This window comes from Macaca mulatta, chromosome 1, assembly GCF_049350105.2.
Source record: "Macaca mulatta isolate MMU2019108-1 chromosome 1, T2T-MMU8v2.0, whole genome shotgun sequence".
NCBI classification, from domain to species: Eukaryota; Metazoa; Chordata; class Mammalia; order Primates; family Cercopithecidae; genus Macaca; species Macaca mulatta.
In genome coordinates this window covers 171,405,613-171,423,900 of record NC_133406.1, presented here as the reverse complement: position 1 = coordinate 171,423,900, position 18,288 = coordinate 171,405,613, and the positions used below count along the sequence as shown (strand labels likewise).

At 37.9% G+C, this 18,288-nt stretch overlaps 1 long non-coding RNA gene across 1 annotated transcript in view; it reads right to left on the bottom strand.

Annotated features, from left to right (window-relative positions):
- Positions 1 to 13,284: 13,284 nt before the first annotated feature.
- The window catches only part of LOC144337805 (uncharacterized), a 33,663-nt gene continuing 28,659 nt past the window's right edge, over positions 13,285 to 18,288 (bottom strand). Inside the window, exon 4 of the long non-coding RNA XR_013411394.1 lies at positions 13,285 to 13,453. This is a non-coding gene — a long non-coding RNA (uncharacterized LOC144337805). The remainder of the gene's footprint in view (positions 13,454 to 18,288) is intronic.

Sequence of the window (18,288 nt, the reverse complement as noted above, 5' to 3'; positions counted from 1 at the left end):
TTTTAACATTAGAACTTCTTTTAAGATTGGAGTCAATCCTCATAAACCCTACTACTGGTTTATTAACTAAATATATGCAATATTCTAAATCTTTTGTTGTTGTTTCAGCAAATATTATGACATCTTCAATAGTATATTCCATCTAAAAGAACCACTTGTTCATCCGTAAGAAGTAATTCTTCATGCATTCAAGTTTTATCATGAGATGACAGCAATTCAGTCACTTCTTCAGACTCCACATCTACTGATAGTTCCCTTGCTATTTCCACTTCATCTGCAGTAAGTTCTTCCACTGAAGTCTCGACCCCTCAAAATTATTCATGATGATTGGAATCAAGTTATTCAAAACTCCTGTTAATGTTGATATTTTTTATCTCCTCCCATGCCATGAACCATAAATATTCCTAATGGTATCTAGAACGGTGAACTCTTTCCAGTGGGTTTTCAAATTACTTTTCCCAGATCCATCAAGGAATCGTTATCTATGGCAGTTATAGCTTTAAAAAAAAAATTTTTTTTTTTTGAAATAATAAGACTCGATCAAAAGCACTCCTTGATATTATGGGCTACAGAATGGATTTTGTGTCAGCAGGCATGAAAATAGCATTAATTTTCTTGTACATATCTACCAGGCTCTTGGGTGCCTCAGTGCATTGTCAATGAGTAGTACTGTCTGGAAAGGAATCTTTTATATTCTGAGCAGTAGGTCTCAACAATGGGCTTAAAATATTTAGTAAACTATACTGCCAACAGATGTGCTGTCATCCAGGCTTTGCTGTTCCATTGATAAAACTCCAGCAGAGTAGATACAGCATAATTCTTAAGAGTCTTAGGGTTTTTGAAGTGGTAAGTCAGCATTGGCTTCCCCATAAAGTCACCAGCTACATTAGTCCCTAATGAGAAAGTTAACTTGTCCTTTGAAGCTTTTAAGCCAGTCATTGACTTCTCTCTAGCTATGAAAGTCATAAATGCCATCTTCTTCCAAAAGAAGGCTGTTTCATCTACATTGAAAATCTGTTTTTGGTAGCCACCTTCATCAGTGATGTCAGTTAGCTCATCTGGACAACTTGCTGCAGCTTCTCCATTAGCACTTGCTACTTCACCTTACACTTTTATGTTATGGAGATGACTTTCCTCCTTTAACCTCATGAATCAATCTTTGCTAGATCCAACTTTTCTTCTGAAACTTTCTTGTCTCTCTCATGTTTTATAGATTTGAAGAGGTAGAGACTTGCTCTAATTATGCTTTGGCTTAAGAGAATGTTGTAGCTAGTTTGATCTTCTATCCAGACCACTAAAAATTTATCCTCATCAGCCAAAAGGCTATTTTGCTTTCTTGTCATTCATATATTCAATGGAGTGGCAATTTTAATTGGCCAAATTTCAATATTGTTGTGTCTCACGGAATAGAAAGGCCCTATGAGAGGGAGAGACAAGGTGGGGACATCTGGTCAGTGAAGCAGTCAGAACATACGACACTTGTGGATTAAATTGACTTCCTTATATGGGTGCAGTTTATGGCACCCCATAACAATTACAATAGTAACATCAAAGATTGCTGATCACAGGTCATCATAACAGATAATAATAATGAAAAAGTTTGAAAAATTGTGAGAATTATCAAAATGTAACACAGAGACACAAAGTAAGCATATGCTGTTGGAGAAATGTCACCAATAGACTTGTTTGATGCAGGGTTGTCACAAACCATCAATCTGTAAAAAAAAAATATACCTGCAAACTGCAATAAAACAAAGCACAATAAAACGAGGTATGCCTGTATTGCTTTTATGATGTAGAAAAATATTTGTAAATTAAGGAAAGTTTATTCACAACAAAATGAATAGTTTCCAGAGCACAGAAATGGTGAAGTAGAAGTAAGATTGAACAAAGTAAGGTGAAGAAGAGAAGAAATAATAAGGCAACAAGAATATCAGGTGCAGGTCATTGGGAAATGAGCTGGAATAATAATGGACAATACACTGTTAATACCGAATAAAAGGGAAGTACACAGACCTAATCAGTACTAGCTACAATGATTGGTGGGCTATGTTAGGAAATGATCTTCTTTAACTCATCCTTACAAACTAGAGTCCTTGAGAGCATGGTAGTCAGTCCAGCTGGACCCTAGTTCAGATGCCAAAACTTCAAAAATGGCTCATAGGGCTGGGACCAGTGGCTCAATCCCATAATCCCAGCATTTTGGGAGGCCGAAGTAGGCAGATCACTTGAGGTCAGGAGTTCATGACTAGCCTGGCCAACATGGTGAAACCCAGCCTCTACAAAAAAATACAAAAATTTGCCAGGCTTGGTGGCGTGTGCCTGTAAACCCAGCTACTTGGCAGGCTGAGACAGGAGAACTGCTTGAATCAGGAGGTTGCTGTGAGCCGAGATTGTGCCACTGCACTCCAGCCTGGGTGACAAAATGAGACCTTGTCTCAAAAAAAAAAAAAAAAAAAAAAAAGAATATAGGAAACTGTTAGCAAATTCAAGCTGCTGGCAAGCATTTGTCCTCTGTCTCTAAAGGGAAGAAGTGCAAAGACATTTGTCAAAGGCTCTGTAGAAAAGGTAGGTTGAAGAATAGGGAAAAATAATGCAATCTACCACATCTGCCTCATTTTTCTCTCTCCCCCCAACACTAGAATGTAAACACCATTAACAGGACTGGGTGTGCTATATACATTGCCATTTCCCCAGCATCTATAACAGAATCCATTACAACCATCAAACAATATTTTCAAATGCATGATATGATCTTGCAAGTGAGCTGGATTATCAACCTGTGAAAATGAATCAAAACTTAAACTTGTAGTTTTAAAAATACAACAGTTAAATAAACCTCAATTTTTGGATTACTTTGAAAAGTAGGATTTTAGGGTAAAATGTCTGTTGGTTAACATGGAAGAGAGTCTAAAAATTGAAGTTTTGATACTGAACACAGACTAGTTTCTATAGCAATGAAGCAGCCTCAATTCAAGGTTTTATGATTTCAAATTAAAAAGGGCAAACATCATATTGTCATATTTTACATATAAGTGGTCAGCACTAAACACATAAAAAGATAAATAAACATATCCACAACTTATAAGCATTTATAACATATTAACCAGAAGAAGCAGCTTTCTGCTCATGCCCTTGGTATTAATCATTATGGCCATTGTCTTACATTTTATTGATTACATTTTATAGCCTTCTTATGAGGGAAGGATTTTATGGTTTTCACTGCTCTTGGAAAATAATACAGCTTATGTCCACAGTGACAAGACCAACATAAATCTACCAGATGCTTGGTTGTGGTTTTTAAGACATGGGTTTAAAGAATCTATATAGTTTTAATTTAGTATGCCTCTTCAATGCAGTATCTGTGAAACATAGTAAAGTGCTTTTTTGTTGCTCTTATACATAGATTTTATGTGTAGTTCTGTTATAATATTTATTTTATAAATAATGTTCTGTTATGACATTTATTAAGTGTTTACTATATCATGGGCATGCTTTTAGGTATGCTACATATATGTTTTATAAATTTTCATGCTGACACTGAAAAAATACTATACTTTCCTCTTTTAATAGATATAGACACTGAAGGAGAGGGTTTAATTAAGTTGCAAATGATTTACATGTCCATCATTTATTCACTCATTTAACAAGGATTATTGAATATCCCTTTTTGTTAGGTATTATGATAGAGATTGGGAAGAAAGATGTAAATAAGCAGACAAGTTTCTGTATCTTGGAATACTTAAATATTTGTGATAAAGAAAATACATGAAAACAAACAGCAACAATAAAGAAGATAACTTCCTCTACTGATATCTCTATGAAAAACAAATTAAATTTAATGATAAATATAGTAAATATGGCTATAGATTGTGGCTTTAGATAGGAGAGTCAAGGAATGTTTAACAAAATGAAAGTTGAGTTGAAGCTAAGTGGAACTGAATCTGCTAAGACAAATTAGGCATAGAAGTTGTAGGGAAAGAGGCCGGGCGCGGTGGCTCAAGCCTGTAATCCCAGCACTTTGGGAGGCCGAGACGGGCGGATCACTAGGTCAGGAGATCGAGACCATCCTGGCTAACACGGTGAAACCCCGTCTCTACTTAAAAATACAAAAAACTAGCCGGGTGAGGTGGCGGGCGCCTGTAGTCCCAGCTACTCAGGAGGCTGAGACAGGAGAATGGCCTGAACCCGGGAGGCGGAGCTTGCAGTGAGCTGAGATCCGGCCACTGCACTCCAGCCTGGGCGACAGAGCGAGACTCTGTCTCAAAAAAAAAAAAAAAAAAAAAGAAGTTGTAGGGAAAGAGACTTCCAGCCAGGGTGAAGAGTGAGCAGGAACAGAAAGGAGACCAGTATATATACTGCAGCATAGTGCATGAGAGACAACAACAAAAAGAGGGCAATCAAGTAAACCCAGGTCCTCTCACTATGGAGCCTGCTTTCTTATGTAATAATTAAGATTTTGAATATTTTCAGCCATAGAGTATTCCCAGATTGAAAATGAACTGCAAGGCCAAGGTAGCTGTCCCAAAGTGTGAAATCTCTGAGAACTCTCCAGCGTTCTTAAAACTCACAAATTTTACATTCTATTTCCAATATATATTTAATTTATCGTGAGAATAATACCCCCTTCCTCTTAAAAATTTGGATTTCTTGGAAGATGAGCCATATTTCTTCTGAGACTCTGCAGGGAACTACCTGGAGCACTTCTGAGCATACCTGAATGTATATAGTGTGGGGAAAAGAAAGAAAGACCAGACTGTTACTGTGTCTATATACAAAGAAGTAGACATAAGAGACTCCATTTTGTTCTGTATTTGAGATGCTGTTAATCTGTGACCCTACCCCCAACTTTGTCCTTGCAAGAGACATGTGCTGTGGTGACTCAAGGTTTAAAGGATTTTGGGCTGTGCAGGATGTGCTTTGTTAAACAAGTGCCTGAAGGCAGCTTGCTGGTTAAAAGTCATCACCATTCTCTTAATCTCAAGTACACAGGGACACGTACACTGCCAAAGGTCGCAGGCACCTCTGCCTAGGAAAGCTAGGTATTGTCCAAGGTTTCTCCCCATGTGATAGTCTGAAATATGGCCTCGTGGGAAGGGAAAGACCTGATCGTCCCCAAGCCTGACACCCGTGAAGGGTCTGTGCTGAGGAGGACCAGTACAAGAGGAAAGAAGGCCTCTTGGCAGTTGTTGGCAGTTGAGATAGAGAAAAGCATCTGTCTCCTGCCCGTCCCTGGGCAATGGAACATCTCCGTGTAAAACCCGATTGTATGTTCTGTTTATTGAGAAAGGAGAAAACCGCCTTAGGGCGAAAGGTGGGACTTGCTAGCGCAATGCTGTTCTTCATGCACTAAAAAGGTTTATGAAGATGTTTGCATATGCATATCAAGGCACAGCACTTTTCCTTAAACTTATGTCACAGAGATCTTTATTCATATGTCTTACTGCTGACCTTCTCCCTACAATGATCCTATTATCCTGCTACTTCCCTTTTTTCTAAGATGGCAAAGATAATTATCAATAAATACTAAGGGAACTCAGAGACCAGTGCCAGCGTGGGTCTTCTGTATGCTGAGTGCCGGTCCCCTGGGCCCACTTTTTCTTTCTCTATACTTTGTCTCTGTGTCTCATTTCTTTTCTCAAGTCTCTCATTCCACCTAACGAGAAACGCCCACAGGTGTGGAGGGGCAGGCCACCCCTTCATATAGGATACATGTTGAGAAGCATGATTACCATAGCTCATGGTAAGAACTGGGTAAATGCTTAATGAACAAATGAATGAACTTAGTCCGTGTGTTACTCTCTTCTGAGCACATGAAGTGTCACACTATAGCCTTAAAAATCTTGTTGGGAGGTAGCAAAGAATAGTGTTAAATATGCATATGAATTTTTTATTTAGGTTTGTTTAGGTTTGAATTTTGACTAGCATTTGCTAGTATGTGGTCTAGGACAGATTATTTAAATTCTATGTGCCCAAATTTCCTCACCCGTAATAGTTGGGATAATAAAATACTGTAGTACCTTTGAGGAATGAGGATTGTGTAAGGAACTTAGCATGGCACATAGGTTATTGTATGAAGCAATGTTAGGTACTACAGATGGAATTGGAAAATCTCATCATCTGCTAGTAACCAGAGAGGAGCTGCTTTCAAGGACACATGGATGAGTATTTGGAGATTGAAAAGAGTTAAACTCAGACAATGCTTACGTCTGGGAGTGATATCAGGGGACAATATTAAACTATAGTGTCTTAATATAGCAGAGCCTGGTCATAGTAGGCTTTTGAACATGTATTGAATTAGTTAATCAGCAAATAAAGGAATGACCTGTAGCATGGTGTGTCACATGTAACTGGAACATGAAATAGTTGTTACAATAATATTTTAATTCATTCTGTTTTTTGTAACATATAGGGATTTCAATTTTATCTTAACATAACATCACTGCCAAAAGTATTTCATAGCCAAATATTTTAAAGATATCATGGATATGTATGGATATACTAAAATCTGTGATGACAGTACTCTCACCCTGCATATTTCAAACTATCTATGTAATATCACTGAATGCAGAGATGGAAAAAGACAAACAGAATTAGCTCTTTTGAGCTGTTGTGAACCAACTACAGCAAACCACCACTTTATTCTATCAGGATTTTCTACATGTATATGGTGACCTAAACTCCTCCCATCTTTTGTTACACAGCCTGCCTGTTAGCAAAGTGTGAAAATGTTTTGCAAGGTATCTGCCTTATGTTGTATTGCTTTTTATACATTTTCTTGAGTGGGCAACAAGGAAAAATGTTATGGTGCATGCACACTTCCTGGAGACAGTATTTCAGGTCCGTGAAATTGTTCTATCATGTGTATCACACATAAAATGCATTGAAACCTGATGGTGTAAGAGGAGGCCAATCTAATTTGATCCTCTTTTTTGAAGACACAGAGACTTGCTCATGCCAGTGCCCAGAGAAGATGAAGTCCTAAGAGTTTGACTAACTTGTCCTAACTGAAGTTTCTATGACACTGAGACAGACAGAAAACTGCCATGTCTGCATGACTAGAATAGAAAATATTCTTTTACTAGAAAGCAAAAATGAACCATAAGCTACCAATTAACACTATAAAGTTAAGCAACAGATGCTGAAAGTCCACTGATCGTCTTTTTTTTTTGTTTTTTTTGTTTTTTGAGTTAATAACTCTATACTTTAACTGGATCAAAACAAGACCTGATGCTTCCATTTCACTTTAGGGATGGTCTTACCAATGACACTGTTGGTTAAAATTGTCTTTACCCATGCAACTAACAGTGGAATGGATCCTGCCAGAAATTGCTTCAGTTTTCTTTTTCAGTGATCCCATGACTGATCACACTGATTCCCCAAACATCACTGCACTATTTCTTTATGTCTTTTTATATTTTTAGTCAACTTATAATCTAATCCTAGGTGCTAAAGTATTCTCTCTCAGAGTTACTGAATATCTCTGTTACCTGGGGGTCCTTGTTCCCAGATCATCCCAAGATGATCGCTGGCCACTTCCAAAATGGCAGCAGGCCACTTCCAAGATGGTGGCAAGCCTCGTGTTCTCTGACCTGGAGTTCTTGGCCTCACGGATTCCAAGGAATGGAATCTTGGGCCATGTGGTCAGTGTTATAGCTCTGTTAGAAGCCATGGGTCATGGAAGAGAACCGTGGAACCCAGTGACTAGTGTTCAGCTTGATTAGGACAAACCCAGGCACTTAGCCATGCAGGAACAATGGCAAGCCTTTAGCCTGATCAAGAGTGGCAATGGGCGCCTCACGGGATCAGGAGCACGGCAGGCACCCTGCCAGATCTGTAGGGATGGAAGTCAGTGGTGGGTCTATGATGGCAGCAAACAGCAGTGGTGGACAGCCTGCAAAAGCTCAGTTCGAGCCTTAACAAACATGGCCCAGAAGAGAGTGCAGTTGCAAGATTTAATAGAGTTAAAACAGAGCTCCCATACAAAGGGAGGGGACCCAAAGAGGGTAGCCGTTGCTGGCTCAAATGCCTGGGTTTATATCCTGATCATTGTCCCTCCTGTTGTGCTCTCAGGTGATAGATGATTGGCTATTTCTTTACCTCCTGTTTTAGCCTAATTAGCATTTCAGTGAGCTCTCTTTACTATCTGACTGGTCGGGTGTGAACTAAGTTGCAAGCCCCGTGTTTAAAGGTGTATGCCATCACCTTCCCAGCTAGGCTTAGGAATTCTTAGCCTAGGGAATCCAGCTAGTACTGTCTATCATCTCCACTCTGATCCACATTATACAAGTTGGCCCTTGAACAACACAGGTGCAAATAGTGCAGGTTCACTTACACACAGATTTTCTCCTGCCTCTGCCACTCCTGAGACACCAAAACCAACTCCTCTTTCTTCTCTTTCTCAGCCCACTCAATATGAAAATTATGAGGATGAATACCTTTAGGATGATTCACTTAAATATATTTTGCTGGGCACAGTGACTCACACTGGTAATCCTAGCTATTCAGGAGGCTGAGTCAGGAGGATCTCTTGAGTTCAACACCAGTCCGGGCAACATAGTGAGACTGCATCTCTCTAAAAAAAAAAAAAAAAAAAAAAAAAAAAACCACACACACACACACAAAACAAAAACAAAAAACAAAAAAGAACCTTTAAAAATTAACTGGAAATAATGATGTGTGTCTGTGTCCCAGCTGCTTAGGAGGCTGAGGCAGGAGAATCCCTTGAGCTCAAGAATTTGAGGTTGCAGTGAACTGTGATTACACCACTGCACTACAGCCTGGGCAACAGAGTGAAAAACCTGTCTCTTAAATTTTTTTTTCTTTTTCTTATGATTTTCTTAATATCTTTTTTACTCTAGCTTACTTTATTATAAAAATACAATATATAATATAATGTACAAAATATGTATTGATTGTTTTCATTATCAATAAAGCTTCTGATCAACAGTAGGCTATAAGTAGCTAACCTTTTTGAGGAGTCAAAAGTTATACATGAATTTTCAACTGCATAGGGTGTCAGCCTCCTTGACTCTCATGTTATCTAAAGGTCGAATTTATTTTATTCCCACAAATTCACTGTCAGATGATTATCTTTTCCCCCAGTTTCCAAGCTGTTGTGGGCAACTCACTGTTGCTAAATTTGTAGCAACGTAGCGTTGCTACAAAGTTAGTAACAAATATAATATTGGAAGGAGTTTGGTTCAGGGTTTTATTTATGCATCCCAAAATACTAACTGTTCCTTTACTATATGCCGTATTTTGTGTGGGACATTGGGAATACAATTATCAGCAAGACAAATGATCCCAGATCTCATGCACATATAGACCCACTAGTTTTACAACTTACTAGCTGTCTAAATGTGCAAATCAGTTCATCTCTTTAAGCCTTGGTTTCCTAGGCTGTAAAAATGAGTATAATATTTACCTTGCAAAGTATATTGGGGAAATAATAAAAAACAAAATCTTCCCTCAACCCAAAGATCCTCTGTACAAAGGTAGTACAGAAAGAAAATAGTTTTATTATTAATTGAACATTAATCCAGAATGTGATTTTTCTTCATAAGAAATCCACCGAGAAGCTACAAAGACAGGAAGAACTCTCACCGTTTTCTATAGCCAAGCAGGTACAACCTATTACATACATGTTCACATGATAAAGAACTCGTTCTCAAATAAGAGGATTTGACAGTACCATTTGTCACACATAGTTCATCCTAATTTTACCTAATAATTGAGGTGACCATCTGAGTTAGTTAATTGGCTTTGGCCATAGCAAAAACAAACTTCTCATAACTTTCTGAGATGAACTAGTTTTACAACTTGAAGCAAGGTGCCCAGGGAATTTAGGCTGTTATTCTCTCACGGCAACTGGGAGATACGGGTTCTATTTCTCTTGATGGTTACATTTCAAAGAGATAGTTTTCAGGTGTTTGAGAAAGACATTCCTGGGTCATTAAGTTGACAAAAGCCTATCTAGTTTTCAAAATAATTTATGTACATTTTAAAGAGAGGAGAAAGGTACTTATAATTTTAAATATTCTAAAGTAAATGCTCCAAGATAAAGAAGGGGGAGGTCTCTTCCTTTGTTTGCAATATGGAATATCAATCCTGTTGTTTTAACTTTTATTTGTCCTTACAGTTGTTGTCAGAATTGACTAATGTATGTAGAAATGCAAAGGCACTTTGTAAGCTCTTACATGCTTTTACAAACTGAAAGTGTAATTAACTGGAGTGGACATTTTGGTTCAGACATCTAGAAGGCAGATGGGTGAAGAGGGGCACTGTTGGAGAGGACCTAAAATGAGATAGGAAAGTGAGAAGGAGCAAGCCTCTTGAGGACATGGCAGAGCACTTTGCACCATTAGAACAAATGTGTTGGGAAAGAGTGGAGAATAATATTGTACCCAGAGTACATTGGAATTTGAATGTCACTAGGGTAATGTAATATTTTTCTGATAGTCAAGAGACATGAAGCAATGGTAATTTCCTCAAGGAGGAATGACGTGAAATTCTCTCTATTACAATTTGGATGGTTTGACTTATGGAATGACTGACAGTTGAGGGCCCAGGTGTTATCATCTGACCGATCTGGTTTTAAATTCAAGGTTCAATACTTACCAGCAAGACAAATTCGGACTGATCTCTTAATCTCTCTGCATCTCATTTTCCTTATCACTCTGTACCTTGGTATGTTTCCTCATTTGTAAAACTGGGATAATACCCACTCAGAATCACTGTAAGATTTCTAAGTGTTTAGTCAGTGTCTGAAATACAATAAATGTCAGTAATGATGACTACTATGACCACCATCTTCATTATGAATAAAAATAATAAATGAGTTTAGAAGGTTTTGGAACACTTACCTGATTTATACAAAGGCTGTTGAGTGTCTGGTTTGGTTTCTAGTTTTCTACATTATATAGGAAGGTAGCAAGTATTGCTGATAAGTTGTAAGTTTAATTAACAGAAATTGGACAATAATTTGGTGAAATAAATAGACAAGATTATCATCTGTGGTATATGGGATGCTTTATTGGGCCCAGTTCTTCACCCTTTGTTGTGGAAACTTGAAACTTCTTTTTGTAAGATGCAGAGTATATTTGCTATATGCATTGTTGTGTCCAATGAAGTGTTGATAGAAATGAGCTAACAGAGGCTTGCAAAAGCAACTGCGCATTTCTACTCTCTTACAACTTTGCTATTACAATGAGAAGAATGTGTCTGGAGCAACTTGTGACAGTTTGAGAGACGAGTAGAACAGAGTCAAATTGCTCCAGTCATCCCAGCTGACAACCAGGAAATCTCCAGACCTGTGAGAAAGCCCAGCTAAGAACACGAGAGCTAATTCCATATGCATAAGCTGTCAACTTTTTGTTGCATATCACTGAGATTTGTGGTTGCTTGTTACACAACAACAGCTAACCGATACATCAACAGACAAATATAGTATCAAACCTTCATCAGAAAGAAAAGAAAAAAAAAAGGAGCAGCTATCTTACAAGATAATTTATTGTAAATATTAAAACAGAAAAAGTATACAAAGTCCCTGACACTTAGGAGACATTTAGTAAGGTCTAGTTTCTGAGACTAAAGGAGTCAACAATATCTATAAAACTTGCACAAAGCATTGCATTTTAAAGTTTGTGATTAGTCTTTATTAGACCCAACAAAGAAAAATATAGATATGCTATTTTAGTGCCCTTAATGCTGGATTTCTGTATGTTTATAACTTTGAAATAGACTACTTTTCTGAATTTTTGTGTATTGCTTTAAAATATCCATTTTATATGACAGACATTAAAATAAGTCTCTCTTTAAACAATGCAGTGCTCAAAATGAGACTTTATTTTCCCCCATTAATGCAATGGCCTTATTTTCCATTCCCACAATGGACTCAAGCAGTCAGTGATTGGTTAAATTGCTCATTCTGCCTCTTGCCTGGGAGACTTTTGCTGTGAGCAAGCATCAAGCACAAAATCTGACTGCCATGGAACATTAAACAGGTATTCTCCTTTTTAAACTTTGTGATCTCAATTTCCTGGAGTTATCCAATAGAAAACAGATGCAAATTAAGAGCTCAATTCACAAAAATAATAGGTAGCATCTATATTGGCTTCCTATGGAGACACTGCAAAAAAAAGTGCGGAAAACACAGTTAGCACATCCAAATGAAATGTGTGTTCCTGCGGTTTCATAAATAATCTTGTTCTCTTCCAAATATTGACCTTTCTGGGCTGAATGCAAGGTAAGCGTAAGTCCAAACAGGGTGGAATCATAACAGAAAGCCACCTCTCTTTAGAACATGTCAATGCTTTTATGTGCTCTACTGCTTCTTTTCTAGACATACTGGAGAAGAGGAGTATTTTATTCAGTCTGACTCATGACTACTGAATAGTGAATTAAAGGGCTAGGAAGCTGAGCAGTTTCTGACTCTTTCTCAACTGATAAAAAGACTCAAGCATCCTAGAGAGTCCATTAAGAAGGAGATTCTTTGGTTTGCTCTGTGTGTGTGTGTGTGTGTGTGTGTGTGTTCACTTTTGTTTTCTATTTGGTTGTTCACTAGCTTTAGTTTTGTTTTATGAAAGAAAGAAAGAAAAAGTCCTGAAAAAGACTACGTTGCTCTGCGATGACGCATTTATGTTGCTCCTTAAGAAAGCTGCGATCATGTATTACCCTACATTAATTAGTGAGAGGTGACACATAGACTGTGATTTTCCCTAGAAATTTTGTAAACTTTGGTGGCAGTAATGGAAAGAGAAATAGACACCTGAACCCAAAATGTTGCCTATTACTTAGGAAACTGGAAAAGCAACACGAGGATTGAATATAGCACCAACTTCCACATGGAACTTGTTTTAGATGATCATTTGGCCTGAACAATTTATACAGTCACATCAATTTTACTGAGAACTTTCATCAGGAAAATCTGTTACACATGTAACACAACTAGGCACTGAGTACTTACTTATGGAGATGAAGTGAGGCTGAGTTGGGGAGCTACTAGAGCAAAGTATTGGTCACTTGAATGGTAGGACAAGATGGACATAAACAGTTGGATTCTTTGACATATCCAAGTATTTGTCTTACAGTAGGTAGAATGGCTACTGATTGTTCATTTTTCTTATAATTATTTTGGGAAGAGAAAATCATTAATAAAGAGATCTTGGGTATAAGGAAGGTGTCAACTTCCACTTCAGCTCTTGCATCTTAGATGTCTGCTGGTATCTTATGCCAAAGTGGACTCAATTTGTAAATGCAAGAAACAGACTTCAGTACCTGTTCTGTCAAATTTCCCCTGACCAGATTTTATTTATTTTCAATGCTTCTTTTCTGCTCTCATTTCCACAGCTCTCATATTCCAGGCTCAGAATTTTGCTGTTGTTGAGAACTGGCCTATGCCAAGATGTCTGTGTACAATTATTAGGTTATTTGTAGTAGATTTTGGTAGCACCTAAAATTAGATGGAAATGAGGGTTAGCTACTTTCTTTCAACATGAGTGCTTGGATATCAGATTATCATAACAGCAAGTGTCAGCAAATTCAGCCATACTTAGAGATATTTCTTAGAAACAATATTTATTTTAGAGTGAGAACATGTGGTATTTGGTTTTCTCTCCCTGTGTTAGTTTGCTGACAATGATGGTTTCCAACTTCATCCATGTCCCTGCAAAGGACATGAACTCATCCTTTTTTATGGCTGCATAGTATTCTCTGGTATATATGTGCCACATCTTCTTTATCCAATTTATCTTTGATGGGCATTTGGGTTGGTTCCAAGTCTTTGCTATTTTGAATAGTACTGCAACAAACATACATGTGCATGTGTCTTTATAGTGGAATGATTTATAATTCTTTGGGTATCTACTCAGTAATGGGATTGCTGGGTCAAATGATATTTCTGGTTCTAGATCCTTGGAGTTGAAAAGTGAGAACACATGGACACAGAGAGGGGAACATCACTCACTGGGGCCTGTTGTGGGGTGGAGAGCTAGGGGAGGAATTAGCATTAGGAGAAATACCTAATGTAGATGACAGGTTGATGGGTGCAGCAAACCACCATGGCACATGTATACCTATGTAACAAACATGCATATTCTGCACATGTATTCCAGAACTTAAAGTATTAAAAAAACCCAAGAGGGAAAAAAAGAAATGATATTTATTTTAAATGCAGTTCCACAATAACAGCTCAATAGCCTGTTCCATACATTCAGAGATGTACCAATTCTCTGTCCTTTAGGTGCTGTGAACATAACATACCAAAGAGGTTGATACAGAACATGCAACAACATAGAAACAAGATACAGCTAGCCTTATAGGCATCATTAGGAAAAGAGAATACTCAGGTGTCATAGCTGGATGCAGATCCATTTCAGAATCCAGCCCTCAGTACTGTCCTGGGGAGTGATGGGCAAATATCTCACTGAACATTTTCTTCATACTAGGGAGAGGGGTGCCTTCAAATATCTTGAGCAATGCAGGGATCTTGAATACTACTAATTCATCACCATTGGGAACCTATTTTAATATTTACATTAATTAGCAAAGCCTTTTCTATTAATTGGTGATAAATATGGCTGACTCATAACTGCCTCTGAAGACACCTATGAATTCCTAAGTTAACAACTACTCCTAGATTATGAATTGAAACACACACACATCCATATTGTCTGCAAGTTCATAAATTAAATAACAGAGTTATACACAATACATATTATCGGGAGATCCCACTCCCGATAGTTACATGGGTTCTTTTCTATTTCCTAGATGTCTCAGCCAGTTTGAGAAATAAACGGAAAGAGTACGAGAGAGAAATTTAGAGCTGGGTGCCCAGGGGAGACATCACATTTTGTCAGGATCCATGACGTTGCCTGAGCCATAAAACCAGCAAGTTTTTATTAGTGATTTTCAAAAGTGGAGGGAGTGCACAAATAGGGTGTGGGTCACAGAGATCACATACTTCACAAGGTAATAAAATATCACAAAGCAAGTGGAGGCAGGGCGAGATCACAGGACCACAGGATGGGGCGAAATTAAAATTGCTAATGAATTTTCAGCACGCATTGTCATTGATAACATCTTATCAGAAAACGGGGTTTGAGAGCAGACAACCTGTCTGATCACAATTTATTAGGTGGGAATTTTCCTCGTCCTAACAAGCCTGGGAGTGCAACAGGAGACCAGGGCTTATTTCATCCTTTCAGCTTCGACCGTAAAAGACAGCACGCCTTAAGGGGGCCGTCTATAAACACACCCTCAGGGCGCATTCTCTTTCTCAGGGATGTTCCTTGCTGAGAAAAAGACTTCAGCGATATTTCTCCTATTTGCTTTTGAAAGAGGAGAAATGTGACTCTGTTCCATCCGGCTCACTGGCAGCCAGAAGTCTTTTCTCTGGTGTTCCCTGAACATTGCTGTTATCCTGTTCTTTTTTCAAGATGCCCAGATTTCATATTGTTCAAACGCACGTGCTGTACAAACACTCTGTGTAGTTGACGCAATCATCACAGGGTCTTGAGGCAACATTTATCCTCCTCAGTTTATGAAGAATATGATGGGATTAAGAGATTAAAGTAAAGACAGGCATAGGAAATCACAAGGGTATTGACTGGGGAAGTGATAAGTGTCCATGAAATCTTCACAATTTATGTTCAGAGATTGCATTAAAGACAGGCATAAGAAATTATAAAGGTATTAATTTGAGGAACTAATAAATGTCCATGAAATCTTCACAATTTATGTTCTTCTGCCACGGCTTCAGCCGGTCCTTCCATTCGGGGTCCCTGACTTCCCACAACAACATATATACAATATAATAGTTACCAAACCTTTTTCTGGCCCTCTCAGCTTTTTTAACACTCACAACGTTTTGAGCCTGACTGTTTTGATTAATGAATGTTGGTGTTCAATTTGGGATCTGCTGTGGTATACAATGTGATTTCAGCAAGCACACCCCCATTTGTACCCCTCACCCAAAGTCTTCTGTATCTCTAGCCACAAAAACCCCCTAGGAAATGCCAACTCTCAGTAGAGGAGGTGAGGCTAACAGATGAGGGGAGGCTGGAGAGAGTAATACTTCCAATTATTTCCAGAATGTTGAAGAGTGAAGTAGATATGATTAAGTAGCAATGAGAAGTGGTATTGAACAACAACAAAAATTATTTCTGATTGAGTATAGTACAAATAATATGTAGTGGTTTTGGATTGAGTTTTCTTTGTATTTGAAATTTGACTTCATCTTTTACTCTATATGGCCTAATATATATTGCTTAACCTCTTTGAATCTTAGTTTTCTTACCTGTAAAATGGGGATAATTTTTACTACATTATGACACATATGAAGTGCTTAGGTACTGCCTAAGCATATATTACTTCAATAAATGGTATTAGTGGCACTGTTAGTAGTACTCTGTTATTATTGTTGCTGTTGTTGATATTGCTGTATATAAGTTCCTAAAAACTATATGTGAATTTGTAAGAAATCATTGAAAGCCATAAAGTGAATAAGATTTTTAAGGAGCACGTGGAGTGAATTGGTATGTGAATTGGTTACCTATAAAGACTAGACACTACTAGTAATTCATATAAATGAGCACTTCTATGTGCACAGATTGCTCATCACATATGGGTCTTTAAAACCCTACCTGTATTTTGCATTATCTTCAGTGGTGCTGTTTCCATTCATAAAGGACAGCAAATGGAGATTTATATGTGCATATAAAGTATAATATGTTTTACACATGCATTTGACCCCAAAGAGAGGAATGCCAAAGGGGATCTTAAGAATCTGAATTTTAATCCTAAAAGGAAACAATTCTTTATTTTCACAGTAAGTACTCTAGCACAGCGGTTACTAATTTTAAGCTTTGTATAGACCAGATCTTTGTTGTAATTTAAAGTCTACCTCTTACAGGCCATGAAACCTCAGTTGTAGCATCAATACAATGGGAAGAACAAAAAAGTTGCTGTGAAGATGAAATGAGGTAATGCATGGAAAGCATTTAATATAGAACCTGGCATAAAGTAAATGTTAGCTATATCAACTTGACAGCTAAGTAGAAAAATAGAAAATCTCTCAAATGTGCCACTGATATGTTAAACCTGATTTTAAAAAACTATTGCTACATGGCATATTTGGGTCCATCAAAAAATTATTAATATTTTGGCTATTGGGAAAACTTTTGACTATGAACACACACTTTCAAAAGGCACAATGAAGGTTTGTGATCAATCTCAGATCACTGTTTAGGAGAAGCACAGTGCCATCCATAATCTAAAGATGATCTCAATGGGAACTGAGCTAAAGAACATCTGACCCCACTTAAACACAGCCTCCACCTTAGACTGTCATGTCACCATGAACCAAAGCTTAATTTTTCTTCTCAGGCAGGTCCTGACAACTGATTGTGGAAGGAAAATGAGAATTTCAGATGCCTGCTGAGATCTGTGGATGCAGTGCTGTGTCCACAGGGCACTGAGCTCTGGCCAAACCAAAGGCTTGTACTGCATAGGTGCTCTTCAATCTCTATAGCTGGGAACTCTCTTCTTTTTGTAGTGCTTGCCCATTGTAGATGTTTAATAAGTTTGCATTACATACAGGAGAAACTATGAAAGTCCCTTATAAATATAACAACTGTAATAATACAAGGAAATGTGTTTGCTTTTCCAGATGCATTCTAGGCCCTGGGCTAAACACTCTTTTAATCCCCACAATGACTATACAAAATAAGCTCTATTGTTTTCTTCAGTTTTACAGATGAAGATGCTGAGTCTTAAGAAATTAAATATCTGCTCACAGTTGCATATCTAACAGACATATGGATTCAGGCAATATGACTCCAGAGAGTAGATTGTTAACCTTTAACCTACAGTACTTCTTTTTTGCAAGTATCCCTCACCATTAAGTTATAGGGGAACACCAATGACAAATCCTAGAGAAAGTTGCCATTTAAGACCTGAACAAATGTGTTGTAAGGCCAAAGCGTCTCTATGCATTAAGGTCAAAACATTGCTCGCCCTCAACGAATAATTAAGACAATCCTTTACTACCTTTAAAACTGACTGGAAACCTTTCACAGTCTCACGCCTATTTTACATTTTTGTCCCATCTCTCTCCACTAGCTCCTCACACCTTTGCTCCAAGTCTAAGCTTCAAACATATTACATTACTTTAATTTCCCAGAACAAGCCTACATTTACTCCTGTCAAGGCTCTGCACTGTCCTTCCCACTGGCCAGAATACAGTCTTCTCCTTTTCTCTGATCAGTATTCCACTGTTCTGTTTAGTGT